At 43.0% G+C, this 26,314-nt stretch overlaps 1 protein-coding gene across 4 annotated transcripts in view; it reads right to left on the minus strand.

The window, feature by feature from the left end:
- The window catches only part of CALD1 (caldesmon 1), a 123,512-nt gene that overhangs the window by 82,985 nt on the left and 14,213 nt on the right, over positions 1 to 26,314 (minus strand). For all 4 annotated transcript variants that reach the window (XM_069968289.1, XM_069968255.1, XM_069968273.1 and 1 more), the window contains exon 2: positions 303 to 399. The gene's annotated coding sequence lies outside the window, so the exon portion shown is untranslated. The remainder of the gene's footprint in view (positions 1 to 302; positions 400 to 26,314) is intronic.

Consider the following 26,314-nt stretch of genomic DNA (forward strand, 5'->3'; position numbering starts at 1 on the left):
GAGAAGAACAGATTCCTATAGGTTCGCAGATCCATGTGACATACAAATAAACAATAACTCTTTGCATACTTCAGCCGTGCAGCATCTGAATACACTTATCCAATACAGCAACATCTAGTGGCGAAACATTATCACTACTTTCATCACCACTGACAAACAATAAGTACAGAACTTTTCGAAGGGTGTAACCAATAGCAACACCCGTGGCGGGACACTATCTATCTATCTACTATCTATCTAGCTAACTATCTATCGGGCTAGTAGATTATATGAGTCATCACTGTAGATTTGTGGCCACTTACATGGGTAGCTGTAGATTTGGGGTCACTGGGCCAGGTCCTCTCTGTCAGATGAAGCAGCTGCTCAGCAGGCAGACATAAAGGATTCGGGATTGCAGCACTGTCAAAGAAAACACAAAAAATCATTTCTAAATCAAGCTTTTATGTTAAACAAGTTTTTTTTTTGTTTTTTTTTTAATTTGGTGATTTTTTTATTTTTTTACAGTGTGTTAAAATATTCCTGAAATTGCTGTTTGTGGCTGCTAAGCCTAAAACAAAGCTGAGATGTCCTGTTGTATATAGATCGCTTTCCAGCAGTGTCCTCCATATCATCACAGACATAAGTACAGTGACAGGTGACAGCAGTATATAGATAACACAGACAGGAGTACAGTGACAGGTGACAGCAGTATATAGATAACACAGACAGGTGTACAGTGATATGTGACACCAGTATATAGATAACAAAGACAAGAGTACAGTGATATGTTACACCGGTATATAGATAATACAGACAGGAGTACAGTGACAAGCGACACCAGTATATAGATAACAGCAGTACAGTGACAGGTAACACAAGTATATAGATAGCACAGACAAGAGTACAGTGATATGTGACACCAGTATATAGATAATACATACAGGAGTACAGTGATAGGTAACACAAGTATATACATAACACAGACAGGAGTACAGTGACAGGTGACAACAGTATATAGATAACACAGACAGGAGTAGAGTGACAGGTGACACCAGTATATAGATAACATAGACAGGAGTACAGTGACAGGCTATGCCAGTATATAGATAACACAGACAAAAGTAAAGCGACAGGTGACACCAGTATATAGACAACTATGCAGAGCTGCCTGTCTCCATGGTTACAGACTACAGACAAACCTTTTGTTGTCAGATCCAATTTATTTTTGTCATTTTTTTTTACAGACAATCAAAGAAGAGGCAGAAGGAATATAGTAAAGGAATGTAAAGGTCCTTTATCGATAGAGGGTTGAAAGAGAGAAAAGTTGTACATATTGGAATTTGCCTGATCTTTTTTGTTCTTGGAGCTGTCTGACACCACCTTACCTCCCTTCTTTCCATAAAGAACAGGTGGAGCTTAATTTTTCATGTGTATGCAGAGGTTGGGAGAACGTTCACTGAGCCATCAGGTATTCAAGGTATATTGCAGCAGTATCAGACTACGGAAAAGGGGGTTGTAGTCTGTTACCATGGAGACACATGGAACTACATAGGAGCTATATATGTTTACACTGAATTTCTTTTTGTAAATTGAGTCTGGATCGATTTGTCAGTCCATTGATAGCGTGGTGCCAAATGCTGCCTCTATAGATCCATGTATATACATATATATCAGCATGAGTGTTGTAAGGCTCCTCAGGAGAGTCATGTTCCATCCCAAAATTCGTGATATTTAAGAAAAGTTGGTACAAAAAAAAAAAGTCGAAACAATCCCATTTATCAGAAGACTAAACAGGCTGTATTTTACTTGAACGGACGCCAACTCTTGTTTTGTTTCTAAGGAACTATTATCACATTGCCCGCCTCTGCCAAAATCAACAAATTAGGGACGTATTTGAGACCTTGAGGTTTATTAAACCATGAAAAGGAAGCTAAGTATACAATGAGGGCCATTTTGACATGCTACAAAAAGCTTTCACAGACGAGGACGCCACTCCAGACCCAGAATGGGGACGTGAGTCATTAAATGCCATAAGATCGGCCATTAAAACACATTCTAATCCCCCCAGCCTTTAGAGGGGTTGTCTAGTTTAGACTAAACATTCTTATTGATCTAATTAGGGAATTCTGGGTTAAAGGGGTACTCCGGCCAAAATCTTTCTTTCAAATCAACTGGTTTCAGAAATTTAAAAATCTCCAGTCCTCCAGTACTTATCAGCTGTTGTATGTCCTGCAGGAAGTGGTGTATTCTTTCCAGTCTGACACAGTGCTCTCTGCTGCCACCTCTGTCCATGTCAGGAACTGTCCAAAACAGTAGGAATTCCCCATAGAAAACCTCTCCTGCTCTGGACAGTTCCTGACATGGACAGAGGTGGCAGCAGAGAGCACTGTGTCAGACTGGAAAGAAAATACCACTTCCTGCAGGACATACAGTAGCTGATAAATATAGGAATTAATAGAAATGATTACAAATCCATATAACTTTCTGAAACTTGTTGAGTCGAAGGAAAAATATTTCCACCGGAGTACCTCTTTAATAGAATCTGGGCATCCCTGTTTAGGATCCTCCCTGTCACAGTCCTTGCTGGAGGACCTGCCATGCATGGCATAAATAAACTATTGATCCAAACTTACAATGTGTAATACTTTTCGTCTCCTGTGGTGGCGCTGCTGGGAAAGTAAACACTCACTGTCCGTCATCTTTACAGTCCTGACCGCTGGAGGCTTCAGCTTGGAAGGACTCTTTGCCATCAGTTTATTTTCAATGGAGTATTTTAACAAGAACAAATTGCCCAAGAGGGCCCCTTTAAATAGTCATTAAGTGAACATGTCAAGTATGAACCTACTAAAATAAGTCCATTGAGTCGATTTTTTTGTAAATTCTAGGTATTTTAAAAGACCCTCGTATTGTCAAATATGCAATACATTCTTTTGGAAACAATTGGGTTCCACAATGTTTTCAATAAGACTTTAAGGATTCAAAATTATGGTCAAAGATTGAATTCTTCTCTGGCTTAAAGGGGTGGTCCACTATGGAAAATCCTATTTTTTAGAAGAGAAGTCTCCTAACAATAATCTGATCACATGTTCCGTTATTTTTTGGCCCCTTCTCAGGAGCTGGATGCTTTGCGGGTACCTGAAATCAAGTGTTCAATTTTTCTGCAGTGCCTCCGCAGGGCAAATGAAGTATTACAAAAAAAAAAATCTATTGAAATAACTGGAGTTATTCTTTGGTAATGCTGGATCTTCAAGGGTGAAAGTCACACTGCATTAACATTCTATTTTGGATAATTTTGTCCTCACCCTCTCTATTAACTCAGAACTCAATAACATGGTGTTTGAAGGCAACTCCATATGACTAAAGATGATCAACCAGGGCCGAGGTTCAGGTTTGCATGAACCCGAACCATCGGCATTTGACTCCCACTGCCTTCCCATTCCGTAGGGAAGGTGGTGTACGAACCTGAACCTCGGCCCTGTTCGATCATCTCTACTTATGAGCCCATCATCTACACAGTAGCATGAGTTATATAACCATGTAGACAACTTGAGGGGTAAGTAAAATCCTGTAGGAGGAGATATTGTAGGTGAACACACAGCGGCTAGACAAGCTCTTGGTTACTCTATCAGCCGTGAAGTTGCATGCTCAAACCTGATAGAACAATTATGTGTTTTTACACATCTTGCCTTCACGCCTGAACAGTTGCATATGGGCTTTTATATTTTAACACGTGAAGGCTGTCGCTGATCATTGGCTTTGTTCCTTTTTCATAAAAGAAACCACCACAAAGGAAACAATAGCCGTAAAGACTCGGAAAACAGATAGCCGACCTATTGTACGTCACGGGGTGAATGTTCTACCAAGTATTTCTGAGAATATTGGAGAACGACATGTTGATTCATCCAAATACTATGACCAGAATAGTCAGCCAGAAAGAGAAAAGTAAAGATTTCTATATAACTGTTGGCCGAACAATGTCTCCCGACTTCCTTTTCATCCTTATAAGCTTAGTCCTCCAAGAACTGGGTCTGGAAGTAAAATTCCATCAAGCCTGACCATCTCCACCAACATCATCTGTCATCGAAGAGTTGAGAGGCCCCATTACATATCTAGCGTCAGTACAGAGCCAAATTAAAGGTCTTTTTTTGGGAAGCTCTAAGGATGTCATTGTCCATATGTGAAACTTCCCAATGGGTTCCTTCTGGGAGTAGTGATATCTATGTAGTGAGATAGCCTGTAGGCCGTTGGTGACGTAAGGATAAAAAACTATTTGAACCTATTCCTAAAGTGGTTGTCCCAAAATTAAAAGATGTCCTCCACAAGTGACCAGTGATGGTCCAACCACTGAGATCCTCACCATTCATGAGAAAGGAATTAATTGTCCACACAATTGAATGATGCTCGGCCACTGCTCCATTAATTCTCAAAGAGGCTTCAAAATTTTCCAGAGTTTATTACTTGAGAAGGTTCAGAAGCCCAATAAAGAACGAATCGGGTGCTAGCCAAGCATGGGCACTGCTGCTCCATTTATGGACAGTGTTGAGCAGACCTGTCAAACTGTTCGGGTTTGGCAACATTCTCCAAAAACGAACACTTGCCGTTTGATTCCCCATGGCTGCAGGAGTTGGATGCCACCCGAGGGAGTCCTAGACAACATGGATACATTCATAGATTGTATCCCTGGCAACCCTAGGGCGGCTTTCAACTTCAGCAGCCATGTGGAACCATGTGCCGAGCATTCAGGTTTGGGGTATGTTGTCGAACCCAAACAGTTTGACAGATCTGCTAAACACTATTCATAGACACTTGACCTCTGTTCCTATAATTGGTTAGGGACCCAATGCCTGGACCTTCACCAATCAACTAGTCAGTGTATATTAACTGTATCATCTTGTACCTAAAGCCAAGTAGAACTAAGGCTGAGGCTCACAATTTGAGCATCCACCCAGTACAAATAGATCCAAGTTATTGGCTCCAAAGTCAGTTCCAACTGGGTTATCCTCTGCTGAACCCTTCTGCCCCACCACTATGTAAGAGCTTGTGCTCCGCTGGGCCAGTCATACCAGTTCTACATCACGTCAGACAGGACTGGCCCATCATGATTCATCCACATTGTAAAATGTCCAGACCCCTTCACTGTCTTTTCTTAAAAAAGTCTAGAACCTCCTTACCCTGCCCCACACGTATCGGTCTACAATACGACTGTCTGCACTTGATTTCTTTGGTTCATTTTAATACCAAGTTTCAATGAAACCATCTGTTCAGTTTATTGGTATCACTTTTTGGCAAATAACGCAATCTCTTTCGTAACTATATGTTTTATAAACATCCATCAAAGTAAAATGTTATCAGATTTTCGCTCTGGCAATTGTAATGGAGTTTCGAGGCAGCAAATATTGGTTCTTCTCTACTGCTTGTTAAAGATATTATTCTGGGTGGTTCTGGTATAAAGACGTTCTGGCGGGCCAAGATGACTCGAAAATTATATGATGATGTGAAGTAACAAAGTCCATAGAAACGGTTGTATAAGGCGGAAAAATATCACTGGTGGACGATGCTGTATTTAGAAAATTGTATTATAGATGCCTATATCTACTATAGCATTTTATTGCATGACCCCACCCCTGCTGTAATCTTAGTCACACCCACGCTTTCTAAAGCCACACCCATTGACTATTACATTCTAAAGGTGCTTATACACCTTAGACTAAACTCAGTACCAGTATAAGGGTCCTATTACACAGGCTAACTACGGCCCGATCATTTTAGTAAATGAGCACCGATCTGCTAGATTGGCGCTAATTTATTTGACCTATTAGACAGCCTGATAATAGGGCAGTAAGAACTGCTTGGACATTGTTAGCGATGTCCATGCAGTTCTTGCCCAAACACCTGATACCTTACCTCTCCTGCTCCTGGTCTTCTTTCCTGTGCTCCACGGCTTCCCGATCCTGGTGGCAGCAGTGTCTGAGCTGACAGGCTGCTCAGCCAATCATAGGCCAGTACCGCCGGGGCAAGTGATTGGCCGAGCGGCTTGTTAGCTGACAGTTTGCTTAGACACTGCAGCCGCCAGGACCAGGAAACTCCGGAGCACAGGAGAGAAGACCGGGAGCAGGGAGAGGTTAGGTATCAGGCGATTGGGCAATCGTCAGCCATCGGCCCCGCATCGCTATTATACATAGTGATGCGTGGTAGCCGCCTGACGATTTTAGGTCCAAACCTAAACCAATGATCAGTCATTGATCGTTGTCATGGGCTGATCGTTGTCTCTATTACACGGAGCGAAATTGGCCAATTATCGCTCTGTGTAATAGGGTCCTAAGGTGTATGGGGCCTCCTGATTTTCCACCAACATCATCTGGGTGGAAGGGTTGGGCATGCTGGAATTTTGCCACTCAACCTCTTACTTTTCGAAGGGATAACTGCTTCCAGAGCACTCTTATCCCTACCCATACATAACACATAAGCATTCATGTGTATGGGGAGAACGGGAGAAATTACTTTCATCTGAATAACATTCGGCCAACAGTTATTGAAGGTGTCTGCCCACCTTAAAAGTCAACATCACTCATAGAAACGGGACCGCCAATAAGGAGGGGGGGGGGATTCCAATGGTTTCTATCATATAGGAAATTATAAACGTACTTACTGGTAAGATAATGATTACTATAGCAGTGGTTTTCAACTCACAATCTAGTACCTGGGATGATAGGGGGTTATATACAGTACGTAAAATGGTTGGCCAAGTCAAAGGTTGCAGATGACCATGCTCTATGGAGTGTCTACTGTATGTACTGTATGTCTCTGGAGGCATATGGTGATATATTAGAACTCCATAAACATCTAGAAGTGCTAAAGTACAGCGATGTACAGCTCCACAGACAGATCCATAGTATTACGGTGAACGTGAATCCTAAGCCTAAAATTAAATTTTTCCTAACAAGTTTGATTTTTGTGTCCAAACATAGAACATGAAAAAGGTCACCTCCACTGAGCCAAGTTCTGCAGAGCTTCATTGTCAGCCATGTAATTGGAACATAGAGACTGTTTCTAGCCTTGCTCTATCTCTAGCGAATTTTCTGATGTTTTTTTTTTAAAAATGTCATGCTAAATCCTGGCCTACAGCCACACGAGAAAGAAAGAGATCCGAGCCAAGGCAATAAGCACATAAGCACTCAAGCAACAAGATATCATTGCATTTTGCGCCTTGACCACTGTAGAAGAACCAGCTGTTTACTGCATTTCCCAAAAAGATTATTGGGGGCCTATATTTATAACCGGGGACAATTGAGGAGGGCGCCAATGAGATGCGTGGAGACTAGTGTTGAGCAGATTTGCCAAAATGTTAGGATTTAATAACATTCTCTAAACTCAAGCGCTCGGCATTTGACTCCCAGCTGTGACTAGTGTTGAGCGAACCTGCCAAAATGTTAGGGTTCAACAACGTTCTACAAACTTGAACGCTCGGCATTTGACTTCTGGTGGCTGGAGAAATTGAATGCATCCCAAAAAATGGATACTGCCATAGGTTGTACCCATGTTTTTCTGGCGGCCCTAGGGGGCATCCAACTTCTCTAGCTGCTAGGAGTCAAATGCTGAGTGTTTGGGTTTGGAGAACATAGTTAAACCCTAAAATTTTGGCAAGTCTGCTCAACACTAGTCACAGCCGGGAGGCAAATGCCGAGCGCTTGGGTTCGGAGGACGTTGCCAAACTCAAAGAGTTTGACAAGTTCACTCAACACTAGTGGAGACATAAGCCTTTCTAGATGTATATGCAAAGTAGCCCTCTGTCACCACCCACAATTCTGAGTGGAGCCATCGAAGTCTGTCTCCTCAATAAGAAACGTTTCCCTTTGGCCCATGAAAGTAAGTGTATGTGCACACTAAGGAATCCCGGTGGATCACCTGCAGCGGATTCCGCAACTATTCCCCGCTCTTGGCCACTAGGTTCATTCTTCGAGCGGAAGGCGGGATCTGCCATAGGTTGTATCCATGTTTTCCTGGCGGCCTAGGGGGCATCCAACTTCTCCAGCTGCCAGGAGTCAAATGTCGAGTATTTGGGTTTGGAGAACAAAGTCAAACCCTAAAATTTCGGCTGAGTTCATTCTTCAGGCAGAAGGCGGAATCTGCTAAACTATAGAATGAAGCCTATGGGACCAGTGGAGACCAGCGGGGGTGAGCTGCGGAATCTGCGGCGGGTGATCCGTCGTGATTCTGTAGTGTGCACATACCCTCTGATCCAGAGAGACTACATTGTACTGATAAGGAGCAACAACCCCCGAAACAGCTGTCTGCACCTTCTGGAGAGGTTCCCTGCTTGGCTTATATAATCCTGAGTCATGTTCTAAGGCTTCTTATAGGGATCAAACACTGACTTAAAGGGAAAGCTGCCTCGAAAGGAAAGTTGTTTTGTATATACTATGTATACCCAGTCAGTCATATCTAATGCTAAATGGTCAGGATTCATAATAGGTCAAATAATTTGGAATGGTTTAACCTAGGGATGGGGAACCTTCGGCCCTCCAGCTTTTGCAAAACTACAACACCCATCATGCCTAGACAGCTGAAGGTTCCCCATCCCTGGTTTAACCCAACATGTCTACTATGAATAAAGCGATCTATAACAAAAGAGCGCCCCCTTTGTATTTGCCTGGTATTACAACTATGTGAGTTCTATTCATAAGAATCCAATTACAATATTGTAAATTACTGTATGCAAATTTCCCAAAAAAAAAAACTTCTCTGCTGCCGGGTTTTTGCTGGCAGGATCGCTGTATATCATCAGTAAAATTACCAGAGTCGGCTGGACTCGGTTTCATGTTCATGTTTGTGTTGTCAATTAATTCAGTTAAAAAGTTTAAAAAAAAAAAAGTTTTAAATCTGTAATGAAAGTTTGGAATGTGGATGAGTGTTATAGGATTGAAAAGGCCGATGGTGTCTGCACAATCTCAGCAGGCTATAGCTCTGAGCGGGGAGCAATATTCCTTCCAAAGTATTATCCCGACTGAGAAACATAAACATTGGATTTGACAGCGGAATCAAGCGGTTCACAACTTTACATGATCTGAGTTTTTTTTTCCTTCTGGTCTCTTATTTCTCATATTTCTGTGACTTTTCATTTGCTATACTACATATTAACACTTTCACATATACATAGCATGTTGTCTATTTTTGAAAGGCTATTTTTTTTTTTAAACCAAGATCCTGCAGTTCCCAATGCAGCCACTGGTGGCAGCAAAGAGGTCATATCCCCCTTGATGCTACAACTGTATTTATTTATCTATTTATTTATCTTAAATAAAGTTATATAAGTTTTAATAATATTTATTTTAGCATCTTGTGCGTTCATCCTGTTCCCAAGTCTGAGTCTTACTGGAGCAGATTTATTAATAGGGTCTTAAATTTAGACATTGTAGAAGTAGGCGAGACATGTGCCACATTTATCTCAGTGGTGCATGCTGGGTGATCATTTCTGACTCTGTTCACTTCCATTTCTTGGACAGCTTGGTATGCCTCATTGATAGATTTGGTATATGTTTCCAGTCATGCTTCTTTTTTAGATGTCTATGGTCCAAAAAGGGTGTAAAATACAGGAGTCCCTGCTCCTGTACACTGAACAGTGAGGCACTCTGCTGACAGGAGTCCCTGCTTATACACACTGAGCAGTGAGGCACTCTGTTGACATTAGTCCCTGTTCCTGTACACTGAGCATTGAGGCACTTTGTTGACAGGAGTACCTGCTCCTCAACTCTGAGCAGTAAGGTACTTTGCTGACAGGACTCCCTGCCTCTTAACACTTAGCAGTCAGGTACTCTGCTGACAGGAGTCTCTGCTCCTGTACACTGAGCAGTAAGGCACTCTGCTGACAGGAGTACCTGCTCCTGTACAATGAGCAGTGAGGCACTCTACTGACAGAAGTGCCTGTTTCTATACACTGAGCAGTGAGGCACTCTGCTGACAGGAGTCCCTGCTCCTCAACTCTGAGCAGTACGGCACTCTGCTGACATGAGTCCCTGCTCCTGTACACTGAGCAGTAAGGCACTCTGCTGACAGGAGTACCTGCTCCTGTACAATGAGCAGTGAGGCACTCTACTGACAGAAGCCCCTGCTCCTGTACACTGAGCAGTGAGGCACTCTACTGACAGAAGTGCCTGTTTCTATACACTGAGCAGTGAGGCACTCTGCTGACAGGAGTCCCTGCTCCTCAACTCTGAGCAGTACGGCACTCTGCTGACATGAGTCCCTGCTCCTGTACACTTAGCAGTGAGGCACTCTGCTGACAGGAGTCCCTGCCTCTACACACTTAGCAGTAAGGCTCTCTGCTGACAGGAGTCCCTGTTCCTGTACAAATCCGAATCAGATTTGAATTCCAATTTGAATCAAAGTTAAAGGTGAACCTTCCTGAGATAAATTTTAGAAGGTTTGCTCATCTCTAGTAACTATTGCACCAAAAAAAAGTGCAATAGTTAGTTTTTGGCAAAGGTATAGGGGAGCAGAGGTAACCGTCACACCTGATCCTGGAACCTTTAAGGGTCCAAAATACCCTCTACCATATAAGAAGATGACATATAGGAATCCATCGATATTAGATTAATCTCATTCAGTCTCATTCTTGTTACTCCTACCAATCAGCTGCTGAGGAGACTGCGGTGCTGGTGCAGGCCTCACAGTCTCTTCAACACTCGTCCTTGCAAGTTCCTTATAATTATCAGTAGGACAATGTTGTAGGTTCTTGCAGCGGCGTTCACGCGTGTCACAGTCTCTTCAAACAGCTGATAGGGGAGGTTGTCCGGTTTTGGACAATGATGATCTCTCCACCTCCGGCCTAACACCCTGACCCCCTGCCCACATCCGGAATCATTTATGGCTATACCACTGCATCTCGCTTTATGGCAGATTACCATAAATGACAGGTATATTGCAGCACTTCTGCTTCACCTGCCGCCAGGTCGCTGCCTGTTTGGATCTGCGTTTTACAGGTTTACAGAGAACAGAGTTTTATTGGAAACCAGAGCCTGGATGTGAGCTGAAACGTATGAGGCCGGGTCCGCTGATTTCCTGGCTCCTGTCCCCATGGCCTAATATGGCGAGGCGTTTTTACGCCAAACCTAACAAGCTTCCATTGAGTCGTGTGCCACGGGCATCTGTTTAGAATAGGTATAAATTAAAATGTCAACCAGTTTACATCAAGTATACCCTAACTGTACTTTCCATCTTTAACACAATGCAGGCCCCCACCTACCACCCTCCCCCCAATCCCATTTAGACCCAGTCTTACATAAATAAAACTTTCAGATTTTTTTTTTTTTCCGCAGCACACCAGCATGTAGTGAAGAGTGGTTTATTCCATCAATAAAGGTGCAAGATACAACATTTCAATTTACTCCAGAATCATTTATACAAATATTTGTATTTATTTATTCATTTTTATTTAAAAAAAATAGGACTGATAAAAATTGTTTAATGTGTCACTGTCATTTTTTTGCAGAAATCAATAGTACAGGCGATTTTAAGAAACTTTGTAATTGGGTTTATTAGCCGAAAAATGCATTTTTATCATGAAAAAGCAGTTTGAAGCTCTCCCCCTGTCTTCATGGTTTTCTATGGAGAAGGGAGGGGTGAAGAGAGATGAGGCATCAAAACAGGACAACAAAGAGTTAATTTACAGCTACATCACTGGGCTATCTCCTCTGAAGTCAGCACTGACCACTCTGACCTCCCGCTGTGTAATCCTTTGTTCTCTGCTCTCTGCTGGCGACTAATCTCCCTCTTCCCTCCTCCCCCTCCTCTCTCCATAGGTTACACAGGGCACAACTGATGTAAAAGAGTCAAGATTTCCTGATAATGAGCAGTGAATGAGAGAGAGGGGGGGGGGGCTGTACTAAAAAACAACAGTAAAAATAAAAATTCTATAATACCAAGTGAATACAATAAATCACTTTCATGCTGCCTGAACTACGAGGCAGTCCCTGGTGGTTTTTCCCCACCCCACCAGCCTTGATTGACAGATCTCTGGATGTTTGTGTGTATGGAGATCTATCGAACCAGGTCAGCAGGATGGGGAGAAGCCAGTGGCAACCGCCCCCATGACTCATGGTTCGGGCAGCATGACAGTGATGACAGGTTCCCTTTAAAAAGCATATAGAAAAGTGGGGATCTTATAGTGACAATCCCAATGAGGCCCTTTTTTCCCAATCAAGACAGAAGCTGGAATTGGCTTCCCCCATCCACACCTTTTCCGATTTCCCTCCCCATTTGTTTTAGAGAGAGTAGTTCGGCCCAGTAACAAACCATAACCATGGTATGCCCCCATAAGTATGCCCTTATTCACATATAGTCATGTCAATGTCTCTATTGGGCCCCAAAATTAAAGATACGTAAGATAAAGTAAAGATTGGGATATGGGGACGATTCAGCCGATTATCGCTCTGTGTAGTAGAGACAACGATTGGCCGATTCTTTAGGTCTAGACCTAAAATCATTGGGCGTCAGGAAGACCGCAGAAAGCAGGAGGAGACCGGTATTGTGGAGAGTTAAAATCTGAACAGTTTAGGGCAAGGGCTGCACGGACATCGATAATGATGTCTGTGCAGCCCTTTCTAAATGATAATCGAGCTATGTAATAGACTCAGTAAACAAGTGCCGATAGCAGATCATCCTCGTTTAAACTATTGATCACATTAGGAGCACTGGGGCACCCAATAAGAGAACTGCCCGCCCTCATAGTGTCGTTCCGCCTCCAGCCGGCCCGCCACTTTCTAATGATAGTAAATGGTGAGGGTTGGCTGGTCTAACTGGACTGTAGAGTACATGACTGCATCGAAACGGCACCGAGGATGAAGGTAGGAGACATACCTTCCTCCTCGGTGTCTCCTAGATTTGTCCAACCTGCTGATAGTTCCTGTTTAAAAAGCAGATGAAGCCACCAAGAATTTAGTACGGCAGTTGTGTACCCTCAGAAGGTACTGAGATCCAGCTACCAAGACAAAGCTCCTATGGACATCAACATCCAACAAAACATTGGAGGAGAAAAAGTTATGGGATTGAGCTAATTTGCATATTTTTTTTACCCATAGTGCATTGCCTGAAAATAATATCATCATACATCAACTTGGTCTCTTCAATTATAATGAGCACAATCTGAACTTCCCAGGAGTGATGTTATTTCATGGACCACCATACAATAGACCTTCCATATAACCTAAGAACCTACACAAGTTCTCGACTTCTCCCTAAGCTTTTGGATGCTCGTGTCCACCCGTCTTACTGTCATCAGTTCTGCCAACTCAACAGCTTTAATTTATTAACCTACAGAGAAGAGGCCTATGTGCTGGACGTGAAAGGATCCACCAATGGGGGCGGACAACTATCGTAGAAATATGTTGGTTTTTTTCCTGGATTTACGACCCCTGGGTGTAATGAGCAAGTAGCACACACTCCTCATATAAATGTACCATACCAGAGGTGCAATTGAGAGCAACACGTCAAACATCTTTATAGACAAAGCAAACTAGGCCTGAAATCCTGAGTCCTGGAACCTCTTTGCTATGGGCTTCAAGCCATAAATATGTGGCCAAAAAGAAATTTATGGGACCCATCAAAACCCTATTCCAGTATAGCAGCAGATAGGTGGAGATATGAAATAGAGCTAGGAGCTTTGTTCGGTGAATAAAGTGGTATAAATACTTATAGATTGGCAAGAGCCTTAGGGGGAGACTTATCAAACATGGTGTAAAGTGAAACTGGCTCAGTTGCCCCTAGCAACCAATCAGATTCCACCTTTCATTTTCCAAAGAGTCTGTGAGGAATGAAAGGTGGAATCTGATTGGTTGCTAGGGGCAACTGAGCCAGTTTCACTTGACACCATGTTTGATAAATCCCCCCCATAATCTTTATTAACTCCTCATTTACCTAAGGTCCCCATACACGCTAGTCCACAGTCCAACCCCTTTGTTTAAGAAGAGAAAAGCCACAGCCAGCTCTATGGCTGCAACCTACCCCTACACTCTTAATAGCCATGGAGAACATTCCTGTGTATGGGGAGGACAGGGATCGGACAGGAGAGATAACTTGCAGCCAAACAATTCGTCCGTCAGCTATTGAAGATGTACGGCCACCTCTAACTTAAAAGGGTATTCCTCTCATACATAACTTTTGATATGTTGCTGCCCATGGTAAGACTAACAATTCCTTCCATACTTGTTATTATCTATTCAGTCTCCTTCACCCAGTTATGAGCTGTTGCTTTCTGCTAAAGACACAAAAATCTGTAAGTGAGCCTTTCTCTCTGTCTCCCCCTCCTCCCCCCTCCCTTCTGAGACGTTGATGTAAACAAATCTCTTACTGGCTTTATCTGCAACATTGTAGCTTCTTTGTAATGCTGGGAGGGTTTTTCTGAGGTCAAGTTTAATCAGTATTAACTTGTATTAATGTAATTAATCTTCCCAGCATTCCAAAGAAGCTACAATGTTGCAGATAAAGCCAGCCAGGGACATCTTTACATCAGCTGTCTCAGAAGGGAGGGGGAGATGGAGAGAAAGGCTCACACACAGATGTTTGTGTCTTCAGCAGAAAGCAGCAGCTGAGAAATGGGGGAAGGAGACTGAATAGATAATAACAAGTATGGAAGGAATTGTTAGTCTCTCCATGGGCAGCAACATATCAAAAGTTCTGTTTGAGAGGAATACCCCTTTAATACACTCTAAAAGATATATATTGTTTACTTATTTTTATTTTTTTTTTTCATTGTGGTTAAAACAAGATAACAAGTAAATCAGTATACACAAGGTTCTGAGCTCCCCCTGGTGGTGACAACAATCAGCATCGGTTTTATCATAGATAGATAATAGATAGATAGATAATAAATAAATAGATAGATAGCTAGATAGATAGGAGATAGATAGATAGATAGATAGATAGATAGATAGATAGATAGATAATAAATAGATAGGAAATAAATAGATAGATAGATAGGAGATCGATAGATAGATAGATAGATAGATAGATAGATAGATAGATAGATAGATAGATAGATAGGAGATCGATAGATAGATAGATAGATAGAAGATAGATAGATAGATAGATAGATAGATAGGAGATAGATAGATAGATAGATAGATAGATAGATAGATAGATAGGAGATAGATAGATAATAGATAGATAGATAGATAGATAGATAGATAGATAGATAGATAGATAGATAGGAGATAGATAGATAGACCCTTCTCCTTCTTTATCCCCCCCATACTTCCCCAGTTAGCATGGTCCCTTCTCCATCCTCTGGGTGGTGGGCCGGGGTCGCCCTCTCTGTAGTGTTCCTTTCATACTCTCCCTATTACATTGTATTGGTCAGACTTGCTCTATCCCTTCGGTGTCACATCCCCTCCCCCTCCTCCCCTCCGGCACAGGATGCAGCAGAGCCCATTCATGTACACACAGCTCACATATGAACAGATGTAATAAATGAGGACAATGCGTCCGTCCGCAGACGCCCAATTAAACGCATAGTTGGGATTCCATAGATTTACTGTAATAGTAAGGATCGAGTCCGGGTGAAATTCCAGCCAGTAGCTGAAAAAGAATCAGCGCTATGGAAGATAACGTCTGGCCGTTCCCGCCAACAGGTATCAGATGGCGCAGAATGGAATGTACGGATATCGGAGAGGACCCGCACCCTCACATTGTGTCCCATCAATGGGGGATTTGGAGATTTTCTTTATCAAATAGAAAGTGACGTTTTTCCGTGAACCACAATTAAAGGGGAACCCCATCTGAAATAAATATATATGGAATCAGCCTTAAAGGGGTCAAGTATATAAAAATCAACTATATAATGCAGAGTATCACATACTGGTGACCAGTATACAGTGCAGAGTATCACATGCTGGTGACCAGTATACAGTGCAGAGTATCACATACTGGTGACCGGTATACAGTGCAGAGTATCACATACTGGTGACCAGTATACAGTGCAGAGTATCACATACTGGTGACCGGTATACAGTGCAGAGTATCACATACTGGTGACCAGTATACAGTGCAGAGTATCACATACTGGTGACCAGTATACAGTGCAGAGTATCACATACTGGTGACCAGTATACAGTGCAGAGTATCACATACTGGTGACCGGTATACAGTGCAGAGTATCACATACTGGTGACCGGTATACAGTGCAGAGTATCACATACTGGTGACCGGTATACAGTGCAGAGTATCACATACTGGTGACCAGTATACAGTGCAGAGTATTACACACTGGTGATCGGTATACAGTGCAGAATATCATATACTGGTGACCAGTATACAGTGCAGACTCTAACACACTGGTGACCAGTATACAGTGCAGACTCTAACACACTGGTAACCAGTATACAGTGCAGAGTATCACATACTGGTGACCAGTATACAGTGCAGACTCTAACACACTGGTGACCAGTATACAGTGCAGACTCTAACACACTGGTATCAGTCAATACGGCCGATAATCGTCCCGTGGAATGGAAGGCAATGATCAGCCGACATCGTTTGTCTTTCAAACATGTTGAAAGACAAACGATTGTGATAGCAGCGATATGCTGCTGTCACTCTGTTGAAAAGGAGTGGCAGCAGCAGACCCCACCACTATCCTCTATGGGCTGCCCGGACAATCTAGCAATCACCCGGGAAGCCCCCCCCCCCCCCCCGCAGCTCCCCGCAGCCAATCCTGCACTCACCCGTTCGCTGCCACCGCGTGTAACAGCGGTGGCAGCGAGCGGGAAACGAGGAGCAAACAATCGCTGACAGCGCTCGTTTGCTCCTCACAGTCGGCCCGTGGAATAGGGGCTATATATTTGCTTGATAAAAAGACAACAAGGCATTTTTCTCTGATAAGATATATTACAATGTTATTTACATCTGCTTGATAAGAGACCACAAGGCCTTTTCCGCTTATAAAATATTTTACAACGTTACTTAAAGGGGTAGTGCGGTGCTCAGAAATTATTCACAGAATAACACACATTACAAAGTTATACTTTGGTGCATTATACATTACCTGATCCGTGTCGAGGGCCGTCCGCCATCTTGTGCATAACGTCATCTTCGGACGCACGACCGAGTCGCTGCCGACCGTCCCCCCTCTGCCGCGTCACAACTGTGCTCAGCCGCGATTGGCTGAGCACAGTTATGCTCAGCCAATCGCAGCTGAGCAACGGATGACGCTGCAGAGGGCGGCCGGCATTCGGAACAGACGGAGCTGTTAGCCGTCCGCCCGAAGAAGACGTCGCTGAATGAAGATCGGAGACGGGTGTCGGCGCGTGACAGGTGAGTATAGCGCACCACACTTCCGGGTACACGGGTGGGGGTGGTGGGACACGGGGAAGGGTACCATTCACAGACATAACATACATTACAAAGTTGTATAACTCTGTAATGTGTGTTAGTCTGTAAATAATTTTTTACCGCCGCACTACCCTTTTAAGGTTGATAAGAGACAACAAGGCATTTTTCTCCAATAAGATATATTACAACGTCACTTACATTGGCATGATAAGAGACAACATTGCATTTTCCTCCAATAAGATATATTACAGCGTTACTTGCATTCGCTTGATAAGAGACAACAAAGCATTTTTCTCCGACAAGATATATTACAAATTTACTTAGATTTGTTTGTACTAATGAGTTATGCAAATGACAGCACCTATTTATTTCAGGGCAGATGTCAAGGTAATGTGAGATCAGGCAGGTGGGTTTCAACATGCCTGATCCTTTGATTCTTAGGGGACATAAGCGATACTGAATGCACATGCACGATCGGCCCAGCCGGACGTGCACGTCTGACCATCATACACACATCTCATCTACTGACAAAATTGACGTCTAGTATAAGGATCTGACGGTTTGTTATACGTGTTAAAAGGATCTTCACTGTGTTCTCATCCGAGCGCTTAGATCCAATTAAAAGTTTCCTTTAAGACCTAATCCTGACATATAAGGAAGAGCATTCCTGGGAGTTTGGCTCATGCATTCCGGGACCCCTGCAGTGGGCTCCGAGGCTGCGGCTCTGCTTCTCATTAGATAATTACAATCAGTCGGCATGATGGGAGATGAGATAATGGACACATGCAAAGCCAAACATTCCTCTACAACAGATTTATAACCAGTACGTGGTCTGATATGGTTGTAATTGTTCACATTCTACAGTACTGTTATATGGGCACTGTATGGCAGTATTATGTAGTCATTGCCTTGCGCTGTTACTATGGGTCCTATTACACGGGCCGATGGGGGCCCAATAATAACTAAACGAGCGCCGATCTGCTAGATCGGCACTTGTTTACTGGGCCTATTACACAGCCCAATAATCATTTAACAAGGGCTGCATGGACATCGTTACTGATGTCCTTGCAGGCCTTGGATAAACTCTATGCATTAGCTATCCAGGCTGCAGGGCTCCTCTTGCGCTCTGCTTCTCCCCGGGTACTGCGCGCTGCAGCTCCAGTGCGACCTGTCTCAGCTAACATCACTGGCCGCGGCCGTCCCATTCAGTGATTGGCTGAGCAGCCTGTCAGCTGAGACAGGCCGCACTGGAGCTGCAGCGCACGGGACCCGGGGAGAAGCAGAGCGCATGGATGGGTAATGTATAGAGTTAGGAAATCTTCAGCCGCCGGCCGTGCACCGCTATTACACGTAGCGATGCGCGGTCGGCGTCCGACAATTATAGATCCAAACCTATATCAACGATTAGCCAGATAGGGCCGTGTAATAGGGTCCTTAGGCTTATCTGGGCTTGTTAAGGTATGGTTATTTGGGCACTATATAGTGGCACTATTTAAAGGGGAACTATCAGCACGTTAGACAAATCCAACCTGCTGATATGTCCCTATTGCACAGGAAACGCCGAGGAGGAAGGTATGTCTCTCACCTTCCTCCTCGGCCCCGTTCCAGTGTAGTTAGTATCTTGCACCACAGTGAGGTGAGACCGTTAGAAACACTGCCCCACCCCCATAGCGCTGATCCGCCCCCCAGCCAGCCCGCCCCTTTCTAATAATAATGAATCGAGTAAGCCCTCCGGGGGCTAGCCGGATCCACACTATGGTGGCGGGCAGTGCTCCTAATGGTCTCACCAAACCGTTGAGCACCAGCTGCTGTATGTCCTGCAGGAAGTGGTGTATTCTTCTCTCTGCTGCCACCTCTGTTCTTGTCCGGAACTGTCCAGAGCAGTAGCAAAACCCCCATCGAGATCCTCTCCTGCTCTCCAGACTGGAAAGAATACCACTTCCTGCAGGACATACAGCAGCTGATAAGTAGTGGAAGACTGGAGGTTTGTTAATAGAAGTAAATTACAAATCTCTGGCACCTTCTGGCATCGTTTGATTTGGTGAACAACCCCTTTAACCCTAGGAAAACCCCCATGAGGATGAGCTGCAATACCAGACACAGCCACTAGACATGAGTGGCGCTGTTTCTTGAAGAAAGAAAATAAAAAGCAGATCTTTTTCATGAACCCAGACGACCCTTAAGTAGACTAAAATTAATTGGCCTTATCGGTCATGCTTACAAAGCAGAATGTCAGCAGCATTAATTGTCTGGCTGTCATTTTTTTTTTTGTTAATCTCTCAACACCCTATTACAATGGCGGCCTACAATCCCCATGTACAGCACGTCCCTGAGCTCTGTGGCTTCTAATATAGTAAAATGCATTGTTGACTTTTCTCGGCCATGTTAATGCCCCCACGTAATTCATATCTGTAACAGGCCGGTTCCTTGTGGTCTGGTTTCCAGTCAATTATCCAAAAATAATACCTCTTGTTTATCCAAATAAACACTGGGAGAATGAGGAATGTCGAGAGAGAAAAAAAAAGTCAAATATTTTATCAGAAAAGAAGAAAGTTGCCAAAAAACTTCAGTCCTGACATTTTTCTTAACTCCAAAGAAAAAGAAAAGTAAACATTTGGATTTCCTATGCTGATCTGCATCTGCCATGAGGCGAGGTGAGCATCTCGCCTCAGGCGACAGATAGCTGTTTCTCTGGGGAGGTGGTGATCAGGTCTGTTGGGCTGCCACTGTGCTGCTTATCCTCACTGCTCCCACTCACTCACTGAAAACAGACTATTGTCCGGGTTTTTATGAAACGGGCTCAGTTACCCCTAGCAACCAATCAGATTCCACCTTTCATTCCTCACAGACTATTTGGAAAATGAAAGGTGGAATCTGATTAGTTGCTAGGGGCAACTGAGCAAGTTTCACTTTACACCATGTTTGATAAATCTCCCCCATGGTGTAAAGTGAATTTGGCTCAGTTGCCCCTAGCAACCAATCAGATTCCACCTTTCATTTTTCAAAGAGTCTGTGAGGAATGAAAGGTGGAATCTGATTGGTTGCTAGGGGTAACTGAGCCAGTTTTACTTTACACCAGTTTGATAAATCTCCCCCTAAGTCTATCTATCTTGATCATTCCATACACATGATTATAAGGCTTGGATGAAACTTTTCGTGTTCAGAATAGAGAGAGGAGTAAGCCACTGCCAGACTGCTCGAATCTCCTTTAAAACAGGAGGATCAGGCAGTTGAAATTCAACATGTCTGATCTTTCTATCCCCCAACATGTGTAATAAGGTAAGTATCGGGCTAAAGGGCCCCTTAGTTTACTTCTATAATGTGTAGGCCCTTGTATGTAGGCCCTTTCTTTGTAAATCTGTGCCTCGTGATTGGCCTCATTCACCTACAAGCCTTACAGGGAAAGTACCGCCTCCCCCCTGATCCATTGGCCGCTGTGCAGAATGATCAGTCCAGGCCTAGGTAGGAAGAATTAAAGGAAGGAAAAAATTAAGGAAGAAACTTGCCAAAAATTTAAGTCCTGGCATTTTTTCCTAACTGCAGTGAAAAAGAAAAGACTGGACTTAGGTTAAAGAGAGTATTTAAAAAATATATATATTTATGTAAAAAAAATATATACCTAAAAGACATCTAAAAAGCCAGGAGGGGATCGTGCTTAAGGGCCCCTTAGTTTACTTCTATAATGTGTAGGCCCTCATCATTTGTAGTTTCTCTGTTATTCTGTGCCCCCTGATTTGCCTCATTCACCTACAAGCCTTACAGGGAAATATCCACCTTTTCACTGATCCATTGCCCGCTGTGCAGAATGATCAGTCCGGGCCTAGAAAGGAAGAAATAAAACCTTGCGTTCCTTAATCCCTTTTCTGCTTCCTTCTAGATATGTTTTCGCATGTCCTGCGGTTGATCTTGGACCACTTATTATTGCATCTCGATTCTTGACATAAATTGGCCGAGCGCTTGATGAAAATCGAGCAGCGTTATTGAATTCCAGCGAAAATCCATTTTGCTGCATATCACGGATTCTTTCTAAATTACATTCTTCTAGTAAATGTGGCCTTTGTGAGAAATCCTTAATTACACCATGCAGCCGGCAATGATGGAGGAATTATAGAGATGGTTTGTGTCGTCAGATTCAGGTTACTCTCTGGTAACTATCAGGTTTTATAATATGGGACTCTCAAAATGGGCTGGAGATCAAGGACATACCTGCACATTCATCACTGCCAGCCATAGTCAGTGCTGCCATAATATTGCCACCCAGAAACAGTGCCCTAATAATATTACCACCTGCAGTTATTGCCCCATAATATTCCCAGCCACAATAGTCAGTGCCCACATAATATGACCAGCCACAATAGTCAGTGCCCACATAATATTACCAGCCACAATAGCCAGGGCCCATATAATATTACCAGCCACAATAGTCAGTGCCCACATAATATGACCAGCCACAATAGTCAGTGCCCACATAATATGACCAGCCACAATAGTCAGTGCCCACATAATATTACCAGCCACAATAGTCAGTGCCCACATAATATGACCAGCCACAATAGAGTCAGTGCCCACATATTACCAGCCACAATAGTCAGTGCCCACATAATATGACCAGCCACAATAGTCAGTGCCCACATAATATGACCAGCCACAATAGTCAGTGCCCACATAATATTACCAGCCACAATAGTCAGTGCCCACATAATATTACCAGCCACAATAGTCAGTGCCCACATAATATGACCAGCCACAATAGTCAGTGCCCACATAATATGACCAGCCACAATAGTCAGTTCCCACATAATATGACCAGCCACAATAGTCAGTGCCCACATATTACCAGCCACAATAGTCAGTGCCCACATAATATGACCAGCCACAATAGTCAGTGCCCACATAATATGACCAGCCACAATAGTCAGTGCCCACATAATATTACCAGCCACAATAGTCAGTGCCCACATAATATTACCAGCCACAATAGTCAGTGCCCACATAATATGACCAGCCACAATAGTCAGTGCCCACATAATATTACCAGCCACAATAGTCAGTGCCCACATAATATTACCACCCACAATAGTCAGTGCCCACATAATATTACCAGCCACAATAGTCAGTGCCCAAATAATATTACCAGCCACAATAGTCAGTGCCCACATAATATGACCAGCCACAATAGTCAGTGCCCACATAATATGACCAGCCACAATAGTCAGTGCCCACATAATATTACCAGCCACAATAGTCAGTGCCCAAGTAATATTACTAATCACAGTCAGTGCCCCCATAATTTTACCAGCCATAAAAAAAAACACGTCTGTTTTATGCAAATGACAGTCGGAATTTGCATAAGATTGCCACGTTTTGGCACCAAAATAACTACCTTTGCTGTATTTTTTCAGCTTATGGCACAGGCATCAAGTAATTTCATTTAAAATGTATAAATAGGTCATTAACATCCAATATAGATGGGAAAGCATTGTGGCAGTACTCATGTAAGAGCAGTAGTAATCAGATTTAAAAATTTATATATATATATATATATATATATATATATATATATATATATATACATATATATATATATAACGGGTTGGCCACTTTATAGTAAAATAGTTCAATGTACAGTGTCAGTAAGAGTCCTCACTGTATATACTGACAGCAGCTCCCTGTGTACCTCATAGAGCTAAAATCAGACTCCCCTCCTCCAGGCTGTGCTGTCCTGCTCTATGGTGAGTCTGTCTATAAGATGGCCGACATGGAGGAGCATGCGACCATGCCCCGCCCCCTATAGAACATATAAAGGCTCAGTTGTTGACACTGGGGCAGGGCATGGTCACATGCTCCTCCATGTCGGCCATTTTGTGGACAGACTCACCACAGAGCAGGACAGCACATCCTGGAGTAGAGGAGTCTGATTTTAGGTACTTAGGGAGCTGCTGTTAGTATATATAGTGAGTACACTTACTAATACTGTATACTGATCTATTTTACTATAAAGTGTCCAACCACTTTAATTGAAGCGCAATGATCTTTAGGAGCATGGAAACCAATGTCAATGGTGTTTAGTTCTTATAGAATGAGAAAGCCCGGCTCACACTTAACCTTCTCATTCTTCCAGTTCTCCGAGAATACATAATCATAGTTCCTATATGTGTGAACTTTTTTACGATCTAGTTCCTCCTCATCTTTATATAGCGCTGTAAAACGATTTTATTATCATGTCACCATTTTAAAATGGGATGACTAAATTATTTACATCCCATAGAGAAAAGCATTGTGTCAGCAGAATGTATTACCAGGACTCATGTAGTGGTTGTAGTAATCAGATTTAAAGGGGTACTCAGGCAAAATTTTATTTTCATTTAAATCAAAAAGTTATATCAATTTGTAATTCACTTCTATTTGTAAATCTCGAGTCTTTCAGTACTTATCAGCTGCTGTATGTCCTGCAGGAAGAGGTGTATTTTTTTCAGTCTGACACAGTGCTCTCTGCTGCCACCTCTGTCCATGTCAGGCACTGTCTAGAGTAGTAGCAAATCCCCATAGAAAACCTCTCCTGCTCTGGACAGTTCCTGACATGGACAGAGATGGCAGCAGAGAGCACTGAAAGAATATACCACTTCCTGCAGGACATACCGCAGCTGATAAGTACTAGAAGACTTAAGATTGTTTTTTTTTTTTAAATAGAAGTAAATTACAAATCTATATAACTCTCGGACACCATTTATTTTGAAAAACATTTTGTTTTCTCTGGAGTTCCCCTTTAAAGTGGTATACCTATCCCCATTTGGAAGCAGGGAAAGCATTGCGGCAGCGGTATGTGTCACCAGTTCTTATGGGGCGACAGTAGCAATCAGATTTAAAAAAAAAAAAATAAATACATTTAGCTGGAGAATCTCTTTAGCACCGTGATCTTTGGTAGCATGAAAACCAACATCAATAGTGAATAGTCCCCTTATAATGTACACTTTATTACCATTCGTTTTATATAGAGCTATAAAACTTTTTTTTTATTTTTTTTTTATTTTTTCATGTCACCTTATGGCAGAGGCCTGCAGAGTAAGAGTCAAGTAAGGTAATTTCGAGTGGTATAAATAAGTAATTTACGCCCCATATAGGGAATGTGCCACAGTCATATCGCACCTGTACAAATGTACAGAAAACATCTGGTTCGTAAATCTGTCCTCTGGCGTTCTCCCGAGACCTTCATTTATGTACATTACAAATACTCGGGAACAGGATGGAGCAATTTCGTATACGTAGCCATTAAAGCGGCCTCCAGTCAACTCCCATCAGCTGTCTATTGCCCAATGACTCACCTGAGGTTACTGAACTGGGGAAGAAGGGGGGGCGGTGGGGGGGGGGGGGGGCACCAATTAAGACGCAAGATGTCATGGTCACAAGGGCTACGATTGCCATTTACATTTGATGGCTCTGATTAAGTCAACACTCTATGCACTTCACGTCAGGAATGTCCCATTACACAACCCGTCCCTAACGCGTCTGGCATAGTCCTGACTACAAGGTGCCATTGTCTACGTGGACTAGGCCAACGTCTCGTAAAGTTAATTAGTTGGGATATTCAAGATAATATTAAATTTAAAAAAAAAAAAAATAATTAATGCAATCATTTTAATAATATACAGGCCAAATATTTGTAGCTTGCGGTATATATAATTCCTTTAACCCAGCACCATGTAAGTCATACCAAGACTACTGATGGCGTCAAGACCAAGGAGGCCATCGACCTCCCGTAGGCTCAGACTTTGGCCTTAGCAGGTGTTATGTTCAGACCTCTGCCCATAAAGTACGTCAGTGTCTGCACTTTTGGCAATGATTCAGCTGTGTGGTGATTGACTGGTTCCACCACATCCCTCTGGTGTCTTCTGCTAGCCCTGGCCGGGCTACAGATGGTTTAGAGAGAGTAGTGATGGACAGTTACTTTCTCCACTTATCTCCCTTTTCTGCCAGTCTGTGTTCTGCGGGGTCTGGATGCCAGAGGGCTGGTCCAATCAGACCCTGGACCGGGACTCTCATCTCATAAGAAGTCCACTTGTGTTCTTGGACATTGCCTGCCATAGTCTCTTTTAGTTTGAACTGGCATATCATATTGGAATGGATTGCTTGGTATTCCGACCTCTTTGCCTGACTATTCTTTATTGTGTTTGCTTGTCTTGCCTCGTTCTGTGTTTTACTTACCCAATGTAGGGACCGTCACCCAGTTGCCCCAGACCGCCTTGGGTTTAGCTGGCAAGTAGGCATGGAAACCTTTGGGGGGGCCTAGCGCTAGAACTCACACTATCTGTTTGCCCCTGTATTCTATCGAGGTTCTGTGTTCCCTTACACCAGGACTATATAGGGGTCCTAGCTTAACAGGAGGTTCCTGTAGTCCACTGGTGGGTCAATCCGAGAAAAACCTTTATTAAATTTTTTATTTTTGTGTCTTTAATATATATACAATTTTATCCATAATCGTACCATACCAAAATAGTAAGAATTGGTTGTCTTGTAGGATAAAAAAGAAAAAAGGGCATTGGGTGTGGGAAAATAGAGGAAACTATACTCATCTTGCTGATCCCCGTTGCTGTTCTGATGGTGCATTGGCCCCTACTTTTTGATCCTCAACTCGACATAAGGGATCAGCCAATTACTGGGGGTCACTAGAAGTTTCAGTAGGATGTGATCAGCTTATTGTCTAACAAGTGGACAAGGGAAGGTGGTCACATTAGGTTAATGCAGATTGACATTGTCAACTATTGTAGGACATCTATTGGTGGAGTCCCAACTTTCCCTTGATGGCAAATATGAGGAAAAAAAGAAGGATGGGGCTGTTGGACTTCCCCATGCTTGGTCTTTTTTTTTTTTTGGGTAAATGAAAGGCCCTTTACATAGGCCAATTATTCTTTAACTAAACATTTGTAGGATGTGCCGTCAACAGTGATGAAATTAATGGGATGCACAAATGATACGTTGATCATTCGTGTGGACCTATCTTCATGGTGATTGAGTG

The sequence above is a fragment of the Dendropsophus ebraccatus genome, chromosome 1, assembly GCF_027789765.1.
Source record: "Dendropsophus ebraccatus isolate aDenEbr1 chromosome 1, aDenEbr1.pat, whole genome shotgun sequence".
Taxonomy (NCBI): Eukaryota; Metazoa; Chordata; class Amphibia; order Anura; family Hylidae; genus Dendropsophus; species Dendropsophus ebraccatus.